Raw genomic sequence first — 20,436 nt, 5'->3', positions numbered from 1 at the left:
TGGTATGCATGTATCCAAACCCCAGAACAATTCTTTGCAGAGATTTCCTCTGGTCTGGCTCTGCTTCTTGTGAGGAAGCCAGTGTGGGTGAGTGAAGTAGATACTTGCTGCACTGTGAGTTTGGCCTACTCCATAGAGCAAGTGTAGAAGTTAGAGGTAATGATTTTCATCTGCTGTTTAGGAAATCAATTTTGAAATAAAAAGAAGATCATATATGAATCATTTTGACTCCAGAGTGGTTGATTTTACAATGCCTTTAAAAAAGTAACAAGAGCAGTATTAAGGGATCCTGTAGATGATCCATTCAAAAAGCAGCAGTAAGGAAGGGAGATGTAAAACAAAACAAAAGGAAACAAGGCTGCTGGTGGTGTGAGGGATGCCATCAAAGTAAGTCTGTGGCAGACGCATGTGGGATTGACACAGAGGAGTGAGAGTAGTAGTGTGTATCCATCGGGTATCAGAGAAATTTCTGAGCTGGATCTTTCCTATGAAATCAGACTTCATGTAAGCTGTGATCAAGCCTTTGTGATTCCTGTCATGCTCTTAGCTAGAGCAGCCGTTCGTAGTGTGTCGAAGAGTTACATTTTTGATGAGGCAAGGTTGTAAGCGTGAGGACATTTTTCTGCTTGTCTTGAGGGCCTTGGGAATACGCTGGCCTTCCCAGTGCTTCAGTGTGCAGGCTGTGAGGAAGTAGCCGAAACAATGAACTTAACAGACACCCTGATAACAATTAAAAAAAACTTTTTAAAATTAATGTATGAAACAAAACAATTCCTTAAATAGGAAAAAATTGCAAACAAATCTTTTTATTCCCCTTCCTCTTCATTTGTAGAATAGTGGAAAACTTTGGGGAGAAACCATGGCTCCAAGTTGGCAGCAGCTTCAGCCCATCACCTTGGGATTGCCTCCTTCAGGCTGTGAAAGCAGGTAGGGCCAGCAGCACCCTGGGCTGCCGCTGACCTTTCCTGGGCCGCAGCACTCTCATGGCTTCCATCGCTCACTTCAGCAATGAACTCTGTTAAGCAAAGAGGAGATTGGTCTAAAAAAGTGAGGCGCTGAGAAGCCAGTTTTATGTTGATGGTGGATGTCCTGACACTGGAAAAAACAGGACAGTCTTCAGGGTCATATCCCCAGAAGTGATGCCCTCAATTTGGAGAAGATAGCACTGATTCCTCTGTCTTTCCCATGCCATTGGGAACTATTATTGCAGTGGAAACCGACAGTTATATTTTGTTTCCTCTCCATTCTGCTGGATCACTTCTATTCAACCTCAGCTGTATTTGTATAAATATGTACATATACATTTGCATACATTTGAATCTGCTATTCTTAGATATCTGAATGAATTAGAGAAAAAGAACTAATGCAGAGATAACAAGGAGTTTTGAGATTGTTTTATTTGTACATGTTTAACCCATGAAGAAGCAATTACTTACGTGAAAGTACCCTATACTAAGGTGTTTGGGGAATATTGTAACCTACAGTTGTGTCTCTGCCTATGTAACAGTGTGGATGAGGTAAGATGTGTGAAGAGGAGCGGTAAAAGATTATAGTGGAAATAGCTTTATAAAATGTTCTTTAGAGATCTGAAAACCTTAACTGTGGAAAAGTGAGAAAGGGTCTTGGTTTCAAATTCTAAACTTCTTTACATCTTTATTATTATTTTTCATGTCTGCTCTTTTTTTGAAAGTTCAGCCTATCTGAGGGTTTTATGAATAGGCACCCTCTCCACTCTACTATTATCGTATGTTTAAAGTGAAATTTTTGTGTTGATATGACTAGTCAGTAGCAGAAGCTGGAAACTTAGGCCTCTGTTCATAGCCTCAGCGAGAAAGAAGAGGCAATGGTAATTTGAAAAAAAAAAGAGTCAAACATTTTTAGTGTGTATGCTTGGAAAATCATTAGCATTGTGGCAGTACCAAAGGATTTTATACTGGCTGAGCTTAGACTGAAATTTCCTGTATACAGCCAAAATCATGCAACAGGACCTTGATGCAAATGACAATCAGCCCTAGAATACTTCTAATTTGGCACTTTTGCATATGGATTTTGGAGATGTCTGCTTTTTTTTTCTTCCTAGCGAGATTAATTTAATAGTATTTCAGCCATACCCTCTGGAATTGAAGATGCTTCATTTTATGCACTTCATTTAAAGGTGTCCTTTAACTTAACAGTTCTCTTTTCACTTCCTTAAAAACCATTAAGAGAAAATGTTATACCTACCTATAGGCTTGCTAAGTCACTATATGAGTTTAAGAAATGAAATCCTGAAAGGCAGAGACTTACCCAAATTCTGGAACCTCACTCATCTCTCATGAGAGCCCTGCTTTTGCAACAGGATCTGCTGTCTCCGGCCCTTACTCTTACGCAGAGGCTGAATAACTTCAGTTGGTTCCTAATCTGCCTGCTGCATAAGGCTTTGATGACTGGCTAGTTCACTTCATGTAAGCTTACTGTGAAAGTCTATAGATTATGTACACACAGTAAGAGGAAAGAGACAATTAAATCTAGTTTGTGCTCAATTCACTGTACAAAGGATCTAGCTCTGGAAATAAAAACTAGATTTTTGTTCTTTTTCTGAAGTCCTCAATTCAGAAATTTTAGGGCCATTTGGATTCAAAGGGTTTAGTTTGGCTGCTCTCAGGCTTTATAAACAATATTAACGTATCTGTTTGACTGCTTCCCAAGAGGCCATTGATACCCCCAAAGGGGGTATCTGCATATGCAGTGGTTGTTATTTTGGCAGTAGTTAAATGTCAGTAGGCAGGGTTTACTCTGCTTAAAACGGGAAGTTTGGTTGGGGATTTTGGAGGCGTCTAAAAGAATTAGCGAATGTATGAAATTTGATGAGAGCTTTGTGCCAATGCTCCTTATGCTTCCTTGAGAATCCTAGTTTATTTTACATCATTTTGGCCTCCTGGGCCAGCGTGGTAATGAATCACTGTATGAAAGCATGCAGAGCTGCCAATAGGACTTCCACAGAAACCCCTGTTGAGGCAATATGTTGAATCAATACATTGCAGTCGGAAATTCAGCGGCTCTCCTCCGGAGTAGAAGAACAGGTCAGAGTCGTTCAATATGAATTAATGCTCTTTATTCTAGCGTCTGCATAGCAGCCCCGAAGCTTTCCCCCAGTGATCTTTTATTTCCCCCTGAGCTATCACGTGCCACTTCCAGTGCTTGGATTGGTTAAGTCTCTTGGTCCACGCGCATCCTCCAGCAGCCTGATTGGTCTGGTCACTCGGTTCACGTGCTACCGGTAGTCTCGTTCCGCTTACTCTGCGACCTCCAGATCCAGGTGGTGGATTCAGGGGGTGTACCTACTTGCTCTTGCTCAAGCGGCTCGCACCCTACTTTTTACCCTAGGGTTACTCTAGGTCAAACACAGGGTTAGCGTATGCATTGTGCCCGGGTTACTCTAGGTTAAATACAGGGTTAGCGTATTCATAGCGCCCCAATTCTTTTAACCATTCTTCCACCTCATCTCCCCCCTTTTCTTTTTGCGCTAGCAAGATCATATGGACGCAGCAGGCGTCTAACAGTGCCTAAGGCAACTAATCCTGCGATGATCAACAGAAGTGCAAAACCCGCTAATTGCAACCCTTCCTTTAAAAGTTGTGCAGCCCACGCAGGCCACCCTAGACCATGCCACCAGGTGTCAAAAATGGAGTCCCGTTCCTTCAATTTTTTCAGATTATCTCTTAATTCGCTTAGATGGCCATGTATGGATTTACTATGATCCGACAGATTCATGCAGCACATACCTTCAAATTCTTCGCAGCCATGTCCATGAGCCAAAAGTGAAAAATCTATGGCTGCTCTATTTTGCAGTAGCTCATGTTGGACGCTAATAACATCCTGACTAAGTTCATCGAGGGTCTCAGAAGTTATGTTCCATTCTCCTCTCTCCCAGCACGCTAACTGTCTAAGCAGCCTGAGGCTTTTAGCAGCCGCGCGTCTTGGACACAGAAACGACGTTGCGATTCTGGCAGCGGTGCCCCAAAACTCTGGTGCACCCTCACCCTTACAATCAAGTTCGTGTATACTCCTTTTAATCCTCCTTGTCCACTTCTGTAATTGGTGAAGGCTTGGGTGTGCTAGAGCTAATTTTCCCAAATAACAGGGTCCACCCATTGGAGATCGAGGAATACCATTAAAGGCTCTATCCCCACAGATCAGAAATATCTCTTTGGGCAGTTTACGGGGTGTCTTCCCTATCATATTTAAGTTGGAATAGATTATCTCGGGATTGTCGAAGTTCCGGAAAGAAGTTGTCGGGTTAACTATTACCCGTCTTGACTCGGCCTCATTTATGTTTTCGGGTGGTGGCACGAATTTGACATACCCATTGGTGGCGTTAACGCTTCCTAAAATATCTAATTCCTCTGGGTCACGTACTAGGGGTACATTTAGTGACTTTATGATTTTAGCCTGCCAGCACGCTAATTGCCACTCAGGCGACTGGTTGGAACTCTCAGTTTGACATGTCCGGTTAAGTTCCTTTTCTTCCCATGCACCGCTATGGACAAAACCCTGATAATCCTTAGGGTCAAAATAGGGCACTCCTATCAGGCATGTAGTAAACGGTTGTCCCGCCTGCTGTAAGCTTAAGCAAAAGGCTTGTTGCCCTGTTTGATTAGCTATTGTTACCCACACGTTTTGTCTAGGCTCAACCCTAACTTGCATTGTTTGACTACCGCGTATTAAGCTAAGCAGAATAATGAAAGCGCCTGCGTTCCACATCTTCCTCTGCTGTAAGAATATTTAAAAACTCTTGGAAACCCGGGGACATCAAGTTGTTACTTCCACGGTTTCGTTGTTCTGAGGATTCCCCGGAGATCGTATTTCCAGGGCAGGCTTGCACCAATGACTTGGTACCCACAGTGGTCCTTCCGGTCCTGCAACACAGAAATACCCCCTTCCCTTCATTATTACCCTTGTCGGTGCTTGCCACTGACCCGATGTTGGGTCTCGGTATTTCACTCTTATCTCCTCTTCCCTTCTTCTTGGTCCCTGACGTATCAATATCGGCGGCTTATCATGTCCTTCTGTTATACACAAAAAGTTTAGTGTAAATACCGCCTTCCCCAATACTAACTCAGGATCTGTGATCCCCCGCATTTTTTGACAGATAATCATTTCCTTTGAAGTACGATTTGCCCTTTCTACTATGGCTTGTCCTGTTGGATTATGAGGAATACCCGTTATATGTTCTTTTCCCCATGTCCTACAAAACTGTTGGAACCGCTGACTTATGTAGCAGGGTCCATTGTCGGTCTTAAGCACTCTCGGGACTCCCAGGACAGCCATGGCGCTGTGCATATGCCGAATGGTGTGTAGGGCTTTCTCCCCTGATTGTGCCGTGGCATGTAGTATTCTAGAGTACGTGTCCACTGTGACGTGCACATACTTTTGGCGACCAAACTCTGATATGTGAGTCACATCCATCTGCCAAATATCTCGGGGTTCAATCCCTCTGGGATTAACTCCGATACCAAGACCAGGCCCCTGACCCTGACACGAGGGGCAGGATCGTACAATACCCTTGGCCTCTTCCCAGGTGAGGCCAAATTGCGATCTCAGCCCTCTCGCATTCTGGTGGTATTGGTCATGGCTGATCCGAGCGGCCACAAACTTGTTTTCGGGAGCCTTAATTGCCGGTCCCGCAACTCATCATCTGCCCGCTGGTTGCCTTCTCCTAAACCTATCGGGAGCATATGGCTTCGCACATGCACGACACAGTATTCCGCTGTTCGCTGTCGCACCGCTTGTTTGAGTTCCAGGAACAATTGTACTAGTCGCTCCCTCTTTGTGGTGCGGATGGCGGCATCTTCAATCCTGTTCAAAACCCCCGCTACATACATAGAGTCCGTTACCACATTAAGTGGATCATGCATCCATTTTGTAAGGGCTTGCTGGCCTCCTCTGCCCCCAGCAATCACTGGGAAGGCATTCAGTCCTTCCTCCAGGGGAACGCCCTCCAAAACGAGCGCCTTCTGGAGGGTAGTCGTCCAGCGACCTGGCTCAAGACGCACCGTCACACCCTCCCTAGGCAAGGGCGCGCTACTTGCCGGCAGAGGGGTGGGGGCGACCTTCACTGGGGGCTCCCATCGCTCACCCATCCTTCCTTCAGCCCTTCCGGACGGGCCACTTTCCCTAGGTAGTCGAGACTTCCTCACACTCGGTTCTGGAGGCCCCATTGGTGACGGCCATAGGAACGGGGCAGCTCCCAGAGGTGGTGGCAGGGGCTTATACCTTCACTTGTTCTTGTTCTAATTTTAGGCCCTGCATTTCCTGGGACAGGTGCTTAATCGCCTGTTCCAATTCCTCGCTCTGACACGCAACTCTTGAGGGCTCCTCCTTTTCCTCGTCACCCCCCGACCATTCCTTCTCCTGATCTGTCTCTACGGCCTTTTCTTCTTCATCCTCTCCCGGCACTTCCTTATAGATCGGGGACCCCTTTGAATCCTCAGTCTCCCCATTCGTGGCCTGCGGGCAACGATCCTACCCCTTTAAGAGCAGCTGCTTCAATGCCTGTATTGAACTGGCTGGCTGTGCCGTCATGCCATGACAGCCCACCGGTATCACAGGCACCGCAAAGAGTTCACTCTGTCCGCTCGCACTGGTGGCTAGAGCCAAGGCTCTAGCTGCAGTTTTTTCTGCCCGCATAGCTGTTACCGTCTCTTTTACGAGGTGCCAAGGGCCCACAAGGTCCTTAGCTCCTTTTTCATCTTTATAAATGGCAGTCCATATATCTTCTTTTACCGCGTCCCAGGTGGATTCCATAAACAACTCGCCCGTGCACTGCAACGCGCCCGAGCGCCATCCAAAATCCACCAGGGCGGAAATGTCCTTTTCTAAGTTCTTTGAAGTTTTCTCTCTCTTAGAGAGGACTCGACATAGCAAACGTGCTATGGCCTTCGGCTCCTCATTTGAGCCCATCTCCCCTCGGCCCTGCCCGTAGCAGCCTGCCCGTTCCGGCAGCACTCACCTCCTCTTGTGAGTCGTTGGCGTGCGCACGCCCTGTTTTTCCGCTGAGGTCCTCTACTCCCCACAGCCGCCTTCCCTCCGCTGCAGCCTTCACTCTTCAAAGTATCACGTCGGGGTCACCATTTGCAGTTGGAAATTCAGCGGCTCTCCTCCGGAGTAGAAGAACGGGTCAGAGTCGTTCAATATGAATTAATGCTCTTTATTCTAGCGTCTGCATAGCAGCCCCGAAGCTTTCCCCCAGTGATCTTTTATTTATTATCCGAATTCTTGCACGTGCCCCACTCCCTGTGGATTGGTTAGTCCCCATGTCCATGTGAGTCTCTTTAACAGCTGATTGGCTTGGCGGCCTCCACACGCGCCGCCTGCTCCCGCCTTTCTCATCCTGTTTTGTGGTTCCCTTGTCCCGGAGGGCGTCGCCGATTCACATTCGCATGCAGTTTTGTTAAAACAAAAAGGGGGAGATGCCCGGGGCGACGTGCACCAGAAGACGACCAGGAGCAGCAGCAAAGTATTCTCTCAGTGCCAGAAGCCCTGGGAAAGTGCGCATAGTATGAAGACTTGTGTCAGTGCCAAGACGGGCAGGTGCCTGTGAGCTATCCGAGTGCAGATATTGAAACTAGGGCAAGGACGTGAGAGCGGGAAGATAACCTTAATGCAGAGCGCGGCTGGTGGTAATGTAGCAAAGCGACTTCAATCTGCAAACACAGCTGTATTCTCACACAATAAGGCATACAAGAGAGGATGAAATATGAAACAAACAATCTTGCTTCACTACACGCAAGGTTTGTGCTTCAGTCCCCACAAGTGGTGCCGGGGTATCTTTGGGTCAAACTCATTTACTTCCCCTGTTTCCTCATAACTCCCAGGGTTGATGTACTCATTATGCCCTAACTCCTTTAACCATTCTTCCACCTCAATACATGGCATAGCTTCCTTAGCCAGCCCAGTCTGTGGCTATGTTGCCCACTTTGATTCAGGAAGCAAAGAAATCTGTGCCTATTTCTACTTGAAACTGTGCACATGCTGGCATGGTTGGAAGTGTTTTTATATCTGTGATGTTGAATAAAGATGCTCAGTTGAGCATTTTGTTTTGGCTGAGTCTGCCCTTTCAGGCTGCATGTGTAACCTCTCCGTGAATTATTGAAATAAAGGATGCCTGATGCAAAAGAGAAATTCCACAAATATGAAACTTGGAATGCTTTCTACATCAACCATTTCCTTTTTCACTTGTGCAATGTGTATGGATTGTCAGCATGATGTGGTATGTGGTAACCAATGCGTGCACGAGGTTATTAATCTTCTCGTTAGGGTACTGTGTTAATGTACGATTTAGGAGAGCAATGGAATCCTGTTCAAATACTCTCAGCTTGTACTGCTTATCTGGCTGTACAGGTCCATTACCTGGACCCACAAGCCTGAGTCTACTTCCTGTATATGTCAGCATGTTTACCGTTTGCTGGTACTCTTTGTGGGAACAGTCAGCTCATGGATCGTAGTAGTCTTTATTGATAAGATTTCCATTATTGGGAAGGAGTTTCGTAACATCCTGTGTGTGCTCGAGGTAAAGAGTATGATGGAAACAATTAGACCTGACCTACCAGCAGTGGGATTAAAATGCCTGAGGGTATGTGATGTGCTTTTAGAGATGTCGGTTTTGAGTTTGTTAGTTTATACATCAAGATTTCATTCTCTGACTTGCCAACAGTGAGGCTTGCAGAATAAAGATTGGTTGTAATGCAATTTTACTGCAAGCCCTTAGCCAAAAAGGAGAGAACTCTGAAAGGCAAAAATCTTGGAAGAAAAGTGATTTATTAAACTTTTTATTTCCACTGTCTTTGCAATTATAAGCCACCACACTGTATAGAGTTTTTCCCTACAATGCTAATACTCCCTCTGGTATATGTAGGTGTGTTTTTTTTCTACAGTTTTTAAAGACCGAGGCTTTTAGCAGTTTAATCCAAACCAAAGCATCTTTATCATGGGACTCGCCTTTAATTCTCTCTTAGATGCTTTTTTCCCCTGTATGCCAAATTAGAAATTCTGAAGGCATGCATTCTTAATTAACATTTTTTTAATCAATGACTGGATCCTCAAGGGGATTTTTTTTCTATGCATCATTATTTTTCTCTTTCCATAGCAACTTCACAAGCAGATTAAATACACAGAAAGAAACACTTTGTGGATTTTTCTTGTGACAGCCTGCAAACCTGTGAACTTTTACATTTATTTTTAACTTGAAGCTGCTAATTGTAGAACTGTATAATTAATGCATTATCCACGACAACAAGGTTACATGGTTTGTGTTTAGCAAACATGCTTTTTCTGGAGGGTGGAAAAATACATAGTGAAAACTTACGGAAACGCTAAGCTGTTCTTCACTGCTCTGAATGACAATAAGTCTCTCAAGCATCATTAGAGCTGTGTGCCTAATCTGTGTACCTAGGAAGGTACCCTTAAAATTGGCTGGAGCCCTGCTATCATCATCTGGGTCTACAGCTTGAACCTGTGATTTAGCTCTCCAAAACATGCCATTACAGCCTGATATTCTCAGAACTGGAAAGTTTGCACTGCTAATTGGCACATTCCTACTTAGATTTGGTAGGACATGCTGATTTGTAACATGGCTCAAGAATTTACTTCTTAATGGATAATGCCTCAACCTTCCTAAATCTTCCTGCTCAGCAACCTCCTTTCTTTATTGTGTCTGTCTACTGCTCATTTAGCATTTGTAATATTTTTTTATTATCTTGACTTCATTCTGATTATTTCACATGTTTTTCTCTGGCTTGAGAATTTCTTTGCTCCTTGACCTTTGCATAAATCAAGTGTGTGTTGGCATGTGTTGTAAATGATGGAATGATTTCCTTATAGCTTGCAGCAAATTGATGTTATATCAATGCTGACTTTGTTATTGCAGTTGTAGAAACATTTTTAACAAATTGGATGATGCTTTCTGTATTCAGAAATCAAGTGCCGTATGTCTAGGGACTTATCTGGGAACTGAACACTTGGTGGCCCCAGAAATAGTTTGACCTCTTCCATTATGAAAATTAGAAGGTGACTTACATAGGTTTTAATGCATCTCTCAGTTCAAAGAGATGGTGGTAAATGCCATGGTTTTGAGTCTGAAGTGGTATTTTTGGCATGTTCTGTTCATGCCATTTCTGACTCCCCTTGAAGATTGTTTCATTCTCTTGATTTTAAGATTTTAGCGTTGGGAAAATTATGGGGCAGCTCTTATGGGATGAGTGTTGCAGTTATTGCAGTTATCATTATGCAGTTACTGACTTCTAACAGTTTCTTGGTGAAACTGTTATGTCACAGCTCCACAATGAAATACTTGCAGATAAAAGCTTCTTGTCTCAAGCAATGTTTCTACTGGATTTGCTCTTTCCCTGCTGCTGTGAAAGTGCTGGAAATTCTGCAGGTGGCTTTGAGAGTGGTTACTAACCCTGGTCAGTTTTTTGTCTTGTCCTAACAATTTTCTAGTGCTTAATTTGATCAGCTTTTACCAGAATGACTTTTTGGTGGGCCAAGCTAAAGGCTTTGCTCATCTGCAGTTGGAGAGTGTGCAGGGAGCCACTGAGCAGCACTGTGGGAGAAGGGAAGCCTTGTTCTACTCGCTTCCTATAATTGTATGTCTATAATTCATTGCCTTTGAGAACAGTCTTATCACAGCATCGACTCATTAGTGGTTTAATGCAGGATAAGCTTATTAGAGATAATCTGTTTACTGAATATCCTTACCACAGAGCGATCTAGTTAAAAGCATCTTTCGAAGCTTTGTCTTCTGGATATATCTTTTAAACTGATTCCTGATTATTTATCTGTATCTATATCTTTAGCCTCTTTTCTTTAGACTTGTAGCTGCTTTGGCATAAAATTACAGTGACTGGTGAATATGCTGATAAACTAAATACTCTTCCAGGGAAACAAGGCAAACCAACACCAATCTATAATAGCCAAATCAAAGAATTCACTCTGTCCATAGCTGTTTAGACTAAAAAATAATTTCCAGTATTATCAGGGTCACGCTTTTCTGCAGAACTACTCTTTCACCAACTGTTGCCACAATTCTCAGCAGACATAGCAGTCTGGATGGCCAGATGTTTCCGATCCAGCATGCTGACCTCCCTGAAAATCTGGCCCACTGCTTAAGATGTGCAGAAAAGGAAATGGATCCTGGTGGTTCATCTTCAGATGGATAGATATCAATGGAAAAAACTTACAAGCCATTGTACCAAAAACAAGGAAGTGAGGAAAATGCATTACAAAAGAAAAGGTGAGGAAAGAAAAATGGAAGCCAGGACAAAAGCAAAATAGTGAGCCCTTTTCATCTTTGGATCTTCCTGGCCATTGGAAACAGCTCAATGCAATTGTTCACTGACAGTTCAAAATACTATACATGTCTAACCTGACACAATAGCAGCTATACCAGTTACTGCAGAAGGCAATATTGTGTTAATAGCACATGGACCCTCTGTATTTCCTTTTTTCTCATGGCAGTTTAAATGCATTTAGAATGGAACTACAAGTCATCAAATAGCCTTTTCCCTTTGTAGAAAAGAGAATCTCAGACTTACCAATAACAGTGTTTGAGTGTCTTAAGAGATACTGTTTTCTACAAAAAGCCCAAAGTTTGAGGTATACAGATAACTGATGACATTTTTGCTCTGATAAAGGTTTAAAGTAAATCTGACTTACTGTTTTAAAAGCCATTTTGTACACTCTCTACTTCTTGCTTAACTGATCTTTTCTCTGTTCACGAAGCCTGGATCCCAGGGATCTAACGAGTCAGAATCCGCAAGAAGCAATAATAGATTTATATGCTCCACTTAAATTAATGTTGCTTCAGTGATTATTGTATCTGGTCAGGTCTTGGCAAGTGAAAAGCAATGGAACTGCTCCACTTGTGAGGTGGAAGGCACACTAGATGCTGCAAGCTGGAATGATGTCTTCTAGGCAAAATCTAGCAACTTTCGAAATAGAATTCTTATTTTGTGTCTTCCCTAATCCTCTTTCCCTTTTTTTTGGCATTATTAGCTACATTCACAAAAGCAGGTACAAGAATGAATAGGCTGGAGCTGATATGTGTGTACCAATACAGTATTAATTGAGATATTGTTCAAATAATGAACAGTCTGACCTTTGAACAGGAACATCTTATTTTGTAGCATCCTAAATTCCACAAAGTTCATTCCTTGTAATGAAAAATGTATTTGTAGCAAAGAGTGCCACTGTTGTGTACATTAAGAGAAAAAAAGAAAATAAGCATTTCCCTGCCAATGTTTGTAGAAACGTCGTACCTGTTTTCACTTGTGGATATTGCTACTGCAATTAGAATATGGTTGCTACATGCTGCAGGAAAGTAGAGAAGCTGTTCTTTGCAAGTGCTTTAAAGCTGCTATTGAATTTCTGTTAGTCCAGAGAAATCTAGTACCTCCAGCCTGTAAAACAAGCTTCTCTGTTTGGCCTCATTCATGTTTAGTCTGTTTCTTCCTGGCAAAAGCACTTCAGTGACGGTCTCCACCAGAATGACACTAAAGTGTTTTCTTTACTTGCCATCTGTCTGGACTGAATGGAAAAAGTAAAGTGAGGCTTGTTTAGAAAAATATATAAGCAGTGCATTTGGCACAAAGTTTGTTATAGATGTATGAAAAGCAGCTGGGTCCAGCTCAGGAGGTTAAAAAAAAGTTTTATTACAGAGATGACTTTTCATGTACGAGTTCATGTACTAAATGTGTTCTTTCATTTCACTAGCAAAAAGTGACTAAATAAATTAGCTATAGCATTTAATTAGTTTTATTTGTGTTTTCCCAGGCCACTTATAATATTTTAAGTGTGAACAGAGATCTGATTTTCCAAATGTTGTCGGTCACAGTTGTAAACACAACACTTAAGAGTAACAGAATAGGGTTCAAGGCTTCTTAAACTCTTTATTTCACCTTGATTCAGTGAAGCACTTAAACATGTATAAGGTCAGTGCGTTGCTGGATTAGTTCTGTTTTTATACATGCGTGTCTGAGAGGCCTGCAGGGTTGTGGGTTTTTTTAAACATTGTGAAAATTTTGCTAAAGACAGCTTAGAATAGCAGCGAAATCCTGCTCCCACTAATACTTTCTCCAAATATGAGTATGTATGTATGTGTATGAGCATGTGTATAAGAGAGCGAGCATAAGCATGCTCACATGCTTTTTTCTCCAGCTGTGTGAATTGCTCAGCTTCACACTTGTAAGTATTCAAAACCCATCATGGTGAGAGGTCAGAGTCTGTCTTTAAACTAGCTATGTTTGGCCCAGTCTTTTTTCCCTTTTACTTTGAACTATCCACAGTTGCCTTTTGCTGTGTTTTTACCATGAGACTTACTCTCTGCCTTTATTGGCTGAACCTCTCTCATGGTGAGTGTGAAGCTGAGCAAAAGCCATTTTCTATGGTTTCTGAAAGAGAGAGGGAGGCTGAATTCTGATGGCAGAAAAATCAGAAATTTTTATTTTTTCCTTTCTAGCTTCTGAGGTACGTTGATCCCTGGTGGGAACTGCCTACTGTGTGTGCACTGTAACACTCCTGCTTGATCACAACTGTCTCATTATTGTTTCCTGTAAAAATAAAACAGTTTTAGGAGGGAAAATTTCTCTCAGGCTCTCAGGTAGGAGTGGGTTTTTTTTGGTACCTTTGGTCAGTCTTCTATAGTTTCAGTTAGTAGGTCTATCTTTTTGTTATTTATATTTTAGTGCACATAATAATCGCAGCAGGATTGTCCAAAGGAGAATTTATTTCCCTCAGGTTAAAATTCTGTTTTTGCATCAGAGCTAGAGGCTAGTCCAGTTTCTGGTTCCAGGAAACAGAAGAAATTGGACTGTATGCTACTGAACCACAATTTTATTTTGCCTGTGTTTCACAATCAGAGAGAAACAAAATTGTAACCATCTAAATGTGTTTTTAAATTTCTGGGCCTCTGAAATTTCGTCTTTATATATACAATTGCTAACATCTTTAACTGAACTGTGAATATTTTGCACTGTTCTAATGTTTTTCTTTTCTGAGATTCCATTTTAGGAAGCATTACTCATGTCAAGTGCTAATTCCTCACCGAAATAGGTACTGCTTAGGCCTCATGGATTAGGTCTCATCTATTACTGGATGAGAATTTTCCTTGGTTGTGCATGTTTCACATTGCTTCTGTAACCTCTTCTAACACATGAGGAGTGAAGACTGGATATGGATGACTAACTTTGTTCTTCTGAATTTGAAAGTGTAAAGTGGTAAGGTGAAGTTCAGCATTCCCTTTTTGATTAGCAGCAAGTGATGCACGTGGAACTTAGTTATGAACAGGCAAATGTGAGTATTGAGATACTCAACTGTGTTATGCTGTCAGCTAGCTAGAAACATCTGTGTATGAATTACTGGCATAGATTGTACCTGCATCTCCTCTGCGGCTGGAGTTGCAGGTGGGATTTTTGCAAGTGCAAATTCTGTTGTCCAAAGCCAGATGCAGCTGTTTTGAAACTTACCAATACATTGATTTTTTTTCTCTTGGGACTTTGATTAACATATAATTATTTTTGCCATTGTGTTTGTTTTGCAGCATCTGTTCTACATGACATGTTTACTTTGTCTCATCTTGTCTCTGTTGCATGTTCCCACTTAGTACTTTTCAAATATTGTCTGCTGGGCTGGCTGATTCGTGTTTTTGCTGGACCTTATTAGCTCAATTTACTGCTTTCACTACTGTTCGCTTTCAGTTCTAATTTAGAGATTTATTCTGCCCTCCCTCATTAAAATTATTACTTTTGGTACATAATGTTTTTACAAATGAGTCGGTTAACTTTTGTAGAAGGAGAAGCTAATTTTCTTAGAAATTTTATGTGTCCATATGGGGTTTGATTTGTCCTCATTATGCTTGCTTTATGTTGTTGTAGTTCTACCAATGTCAGTAGAAATTTATATCACAAAGTTCCTTAATCCTGATGATACACATTAACATAATACAGCACCCTTTATACATATAGTAGGACAGAAACGTGTATTTAAAACACTGATGGTCCACTCTCTGGCCAAGGCCCCACAGGATATAAACTGGCATAGGTCCAACAAAGTTACTCTGATTTACCACGGCTAAAGATCTTGCCACTGTACTTTCATATTTGCACATATAATTAATTTCACAGAAGAGTTCAGAGAAATATGTATGGAACTGTACCTCGTTCACTTAATATTACTGATCAATGGACAGTAATAATATTGCTACTTCTTTAAACTAGATGTAGATTGATATCAGTATTTTTGTGTGTGTGTAGGTAAACTAGACTCAGTATCACATAGGAGGTTGGATTCTTTACAACAGTAAAAAGAATGCCATGAAGAAACAAACCATACCAAACTAGATAAATACAAAGGACATGACTGATTAATGAGGTAGTCATATATGCTTTCATTTCAGAGCAGAGACAAATGAGTTTCTTCCTACATATTCTTTTGAAGAAAGAACTCAGTCTCCCATTGAAAATCCACCCAAAGATGAGGAATATTCTTTATGCTTTTTCCCCTCTTTGTTTAAATAATCTTGTATGACCATAGGAAAGTTATGGGATAATGCTATTTTTGATAGGCATATCATGGGCAGAGGTGTAATAAGCGTTCATCACAGTTGTCTGCCACTGAATTTCAGGCTAGTCTTCAAGAACAATGTTGACCTAATCTTGAGTGCCCTTTGGGTAAAGATGGCAATTTTTGCTAAGTTTTTGCATGGTAACTTATGAAATGAACAGAGAAGGACTAGCATGAGATCAAAAAATATTGTCCAGTTTGTCCTCATAATTTTGTACTTCTGCAAAATTAAGCCTAGTCTTACAGGATGCAGTAAAAAGAAGGAAAATAATATACCAGAAGGAGTCATTGTCTTGTGGTTAAAGAGACTGTATTCCATACCTAGCTCTGATTTAGTTGGTTCATCTGGCATTAGACAATTCACTTTCTGGAAGGGCTCAGCTAATCAGTAATGACAGGAAATAACCTGTAGGTGAACTCAAATTACATGAACTCTACCATCTGAAGTCATAAAGAGGTGTGAAGTGTGTTAATAAAGAGATGCGGTGTGGTTTTGCCAGTGTTTCCTCATATTGCTCCAATCAAAATGGCCGTGAGTCAGAAGAGATCAGCGGAGGCTGATCCAAAACACTTCGGGAAGCTGATGCAGGGGAGGAATTTTTTCTTCTGCAGGACTCTCACAAGCACAGGGCCATCTCCTTTGGCTGGTGAACCCATTCACAATTAATTCTGGCGCGGAGTACTCCTGGGTTCCTCTCTGAAGCTTAACCTTTTGCATAGCAGAGCTAAGAGTCAATATTCTTTATTACTTCCAGTGCTTTAGGAGACTGAACTCGATCTTGACAGATGATATACTGTTATACTGATATACAGTTATTCATACCTTTGTCACAGCTTGGATGGGCTTCAGCAAAGTGACATAAACCTATGTGTGAAGACTTCAGTGCACATAACTCTTGCTACCTCAAATTGCTGCAGTAGAGTGTTCTTTAAACTTTTGCAAAAAGCAGCCTTATCTTCTGGAAGACAGAGGTCTGTGGACCATCTTGTGATGCAATGTCACAGCTGTTTCCTCTACAGACAAATAAAAACAAGAGGAAAACTATGAGTGTTTGTTTCCTACCGTGATTAGCTCACTTCCACGTGCCCCCAAAATATTTAGGTGTTTGCTTCTTTCCGTTGGTGGGAAAGTATATATAAAGGGTCAGTTGTTTATTTCATTTTGCAATGGAGGACTATCTTCTTCAGTCTCATGGAGCACAAGGGACTGAGGAACGCTGCTCCATTTTATCTCCTCAGCAGTACAATTGGATCTGTCCTCTGCACTCTACATTCTCTTCCTGCATAAGGTCAAATCAAGTTCAGGATCCCAATCCTTATCTTCAAGGCATCCTGTAGCTTGGGCCCATACTATCCAGAGGATCTCATAGTGCCTCAGAATAAAGATTCTTGATGCATCTGTGTTCTCTACTGTAGTAGTAAACATTTCTTGGAGGCTGCTCTAAGACTGTGAGGTTGATTCCCTTAAGAATTGCACAACTTGTAACTTTTTTCTTTTAATGCAACTTTTCTTCAATCTTCAATCTTAATGCTTCTAACATATGCTTCTAACATGTAGCTCTGTATTTATAAAGCAAAACCCAATGCTCTCTCTCTTACCTAAAGAATCCACTGAAAGCAGAAGTCCTTTAACCAACCAAACAGGTCTACACTATTATTATTACACTGTAGTCACTGCGTGCTTCCTAAGATATATTTGGAGCATTTATTCCTAGTGCAAGAATGATCAAAATCATTACTTCTCATTATCATTCTTAATTTTTCCATAGTCCTATGAGTTTGTGTCATATAAACTCTGTGATTGCCTGTATACAAGGTGTACACTGAAAGTGTAGATGGGTTAAAAATTTTGGATATTGTAATAGTATTCTGAACAAAGACTAAGCTGCCTTTCTCAAAATTTGTTTCTAAGTTGGCTTTGAGCAGGAAGTTAGACTTTAGACCTCCAGAGGTCCTATCCGACCTTAATTTTTCTAAAAACATTTCAGTATCTATGTTCAGATCTCTGCATCAGTGAAATAATTTAGCATTAAGGCATTGCTGTCTACTGACGCTTCCTCAGGAACTCTACTGGATAATCTAAAGATGTAAATTTAATAGGAACCACAGTGAGATCTAAGGCTTCTTTTAATGAGTTAAAGATCTGCCATGTTAATTCTCTGAAAACATACTGACCACCCAGAAATCCCTTTCTCCTTGACAATGTCAGTCATCTAGTCTTGAAACTATTCTTGACAGCCACATTGGTCTACTTGTCATTCAGCTTTATAAGCTGAGCATTATGTTTGATCCAGCTTTCTTCCTGCGTTCCCATTCCTGAAGAATGTGACAGGTTTTGCCAGTTCTTCCTGCCTAACATGTTCAAATCCTGACCTTCCCCTCCATCCCATAAGTAAATACCATGTACAGAGCCTCATCTTCTCACACATGTGCTACTGAGAAACCTCTTTCCTGGAAGCTGACAAGGGCAACTGGGCTTCCCTCTGTCCCTGAGACAACAAATGCGAGAAGATGCAGCTGCAAAAGTCATTCCGTTTGTTGTTTCAACTATATCTGCCCTTCACTGACTTTTTCTTTCCATTGCTCCCAAAGTTCCAACCTTCTCTTTTAAAGGCTTCGCTGGCCTATTTCTGCAGTACATGTCTGTGGAGGTAATGGTAAACCCAGAAGGATTACCAGATATCTAAGAGGGCAGTAGTGCCCTGCTATGGCACTAAGCACTATGTGCGTTCGCAGTATGATGTTGTGGTTCTCTCCAGCTCCACTGAGGAAGGAGAGAGATGCCACTGTCTTTTCTGAGCTTAACCAAATTCTGTCCTAGTGGACAAGTTGCACATGAGCCAGCAATGTGTCCTCGTGACAAAGAAAGCCAACAATATCCTGTGCTGCATTAGGAAGAGCATTGCCAGCAAGTTCAGGCAGGTGATCCTTCCTCTCTGCTCAGCCCTGGTGAGGCCCCATCTGGAGTGCTGTTTCCAGTCCTGGCCTCCCCAATAAGAGAGAGACATGGAGCTACTGGAACGAGTCCAGTGAAGGGCCACACAGACGATGAAGGGACTGGAGCATCTCTCACATGAGGAGAAGCTTAGAGCTGGGACTGTTTAGCGTGGAGAAGAGAACGCTTGGGAGGATCTTATCAATGCTTATAAAATACCTGATGGGAGCACATAAAGAAGATGGAGCCAGAGTCTTCTCAGTGGTGCCCAATGACAGGACGAGAGGCAACGGGCACAAACTGAAACATAGGAAATTTTGTCTGAAGGTAAGAAAACACTTCATTGTGAGGCTGGCTGAACACTGGACCAGGTTGCCCAGAGAGGTTGTGGAGTGTCCGTCCTTGGAGATACTCAAAGCCTGACTGGACACGGTTCTGGGTAACTGGCTTAGCTGTCCCTGCTTGAGCAGGGAGGTTAGATCAGATGATCTTCAGAGGTTTCTGCCAACCTCAACTATTCTGTGATTCTGTGATCTCTTCAGAAACCTTAGCTGTGTTGCCTACTGCTCATCAAGCTGTACCATAATCCCCTTTTGTCCGTCTCATTGTCCCCTTTGGGGACATGTTATACCCCTTTTGGGTATAGCTCCTCCTAGTAGATATGTACAGTCTTATGGTTCTTACAGTAGGCTATAGTTATATGTTATCACACTGTTCATAATGCCATTGTTTCAAAAAATGTACAAAGGAATTCCAGTCGTTAACATTTTTAACCCATAGCGGAGAGGGTTCGTCTATATCTTAGTCTAGCCACAGAAAGCAGGCTAGCATGGCTCTACAGAAAGCAGGGAAGTGTGCATAGTATATTGTATAGACTAGAACATATGGAGTAGGACTGATTTTTTGTGATAGTGCACAGTGTGTGCTAGGAGAGACTGTAGTTGTGAATGGCTAGGAGCAGGAACCCAAGAAAAGAATGGAGGAAGTGCAGGCTATGTCCTTGTGCCTCTACTTCATAATATCCCTCTGTGTAAAAGCTAGCTCATGTTCTAGCTTTTTAGCCCTGGAAAATAGGGAGTGGAGAAATCTCCATTTGGCTTGCAGAAAGTTATTCTTTTCTTTTTCCCCATGTAGGTTTGAAAATCCAGCTGCAATTTCTTGCAATTCATCCAAATCCCACTGTGGAATTTGGGTCATGACAAGAAACTGCAGCTGGTTTTGGGTGCTGATGCTGAGGTGGTTAGTAGACACACTGTCTGTAGGAAGTGATGATTAAGAAGGGATAGGTGCCGCAAACTCAGGACAAAATGTGGCTGGGGGTTAGGTGCTGGTGAGTGTTATGGTTGATGGAGCTGCTTAATGACTCTGGAAACTAAATGGTGCTTCTCATCTCCTCTACCCCAGTCTGTCAATATCACATCAACGTAGCACAGTGTTGCCGAGATATGCACATAGATTACATAGGATTCTGGTTGCACCTCAGATAGCACCTGCATCAGCACTCATGTGCTGAACGGAGACCAAGGAAGCAATACGTCATAGCATTTGACAGATTTTCTTTCTTCTGTGCACTTTTCCAGTCAAACCTGGGATGTGAGCACCACCCTACCAGATTACAACAGACTTTTGTCACAAAATCTTCCCTGAGTTTAGGAAATGCTTTGCCCCCTCATCATCAAGAAAGCAGGAGGAATAGCTGCACTGTATACATGGCATACGGAGTGATGCCTTGAAGGTTAAAAGCCTTTTGCAGGGAACATTTTTCTGAGGTACTCTTCTCCCCCTTGATTTTTTGCCTGCCCTGTGGTTGAAATCTGGGACTCAGAAGAAGAGAAACCAAATTCCTGTAAGCCCGTTTGATAGAGAGGGAAACAAAGGCATGGGAGACCACACAGTAGTTCAGT

The sequence above is a fragment of the Struthio camelus genome, chromosome 9 (assembly GCF_040807025.1).
Source record: "Struthio camelus isolate bStrCam1 chromosome 9, bStrCam1.hap1, whole genome shotgun sequence".
NCBI lineage: Eukaryota > Metazoa > Chordata > Aves > Struthioniformes > Struthionidae > Struthio > Struthio camelus.
Note: the sequence above shows the minus strand (reverse complement) of the source record.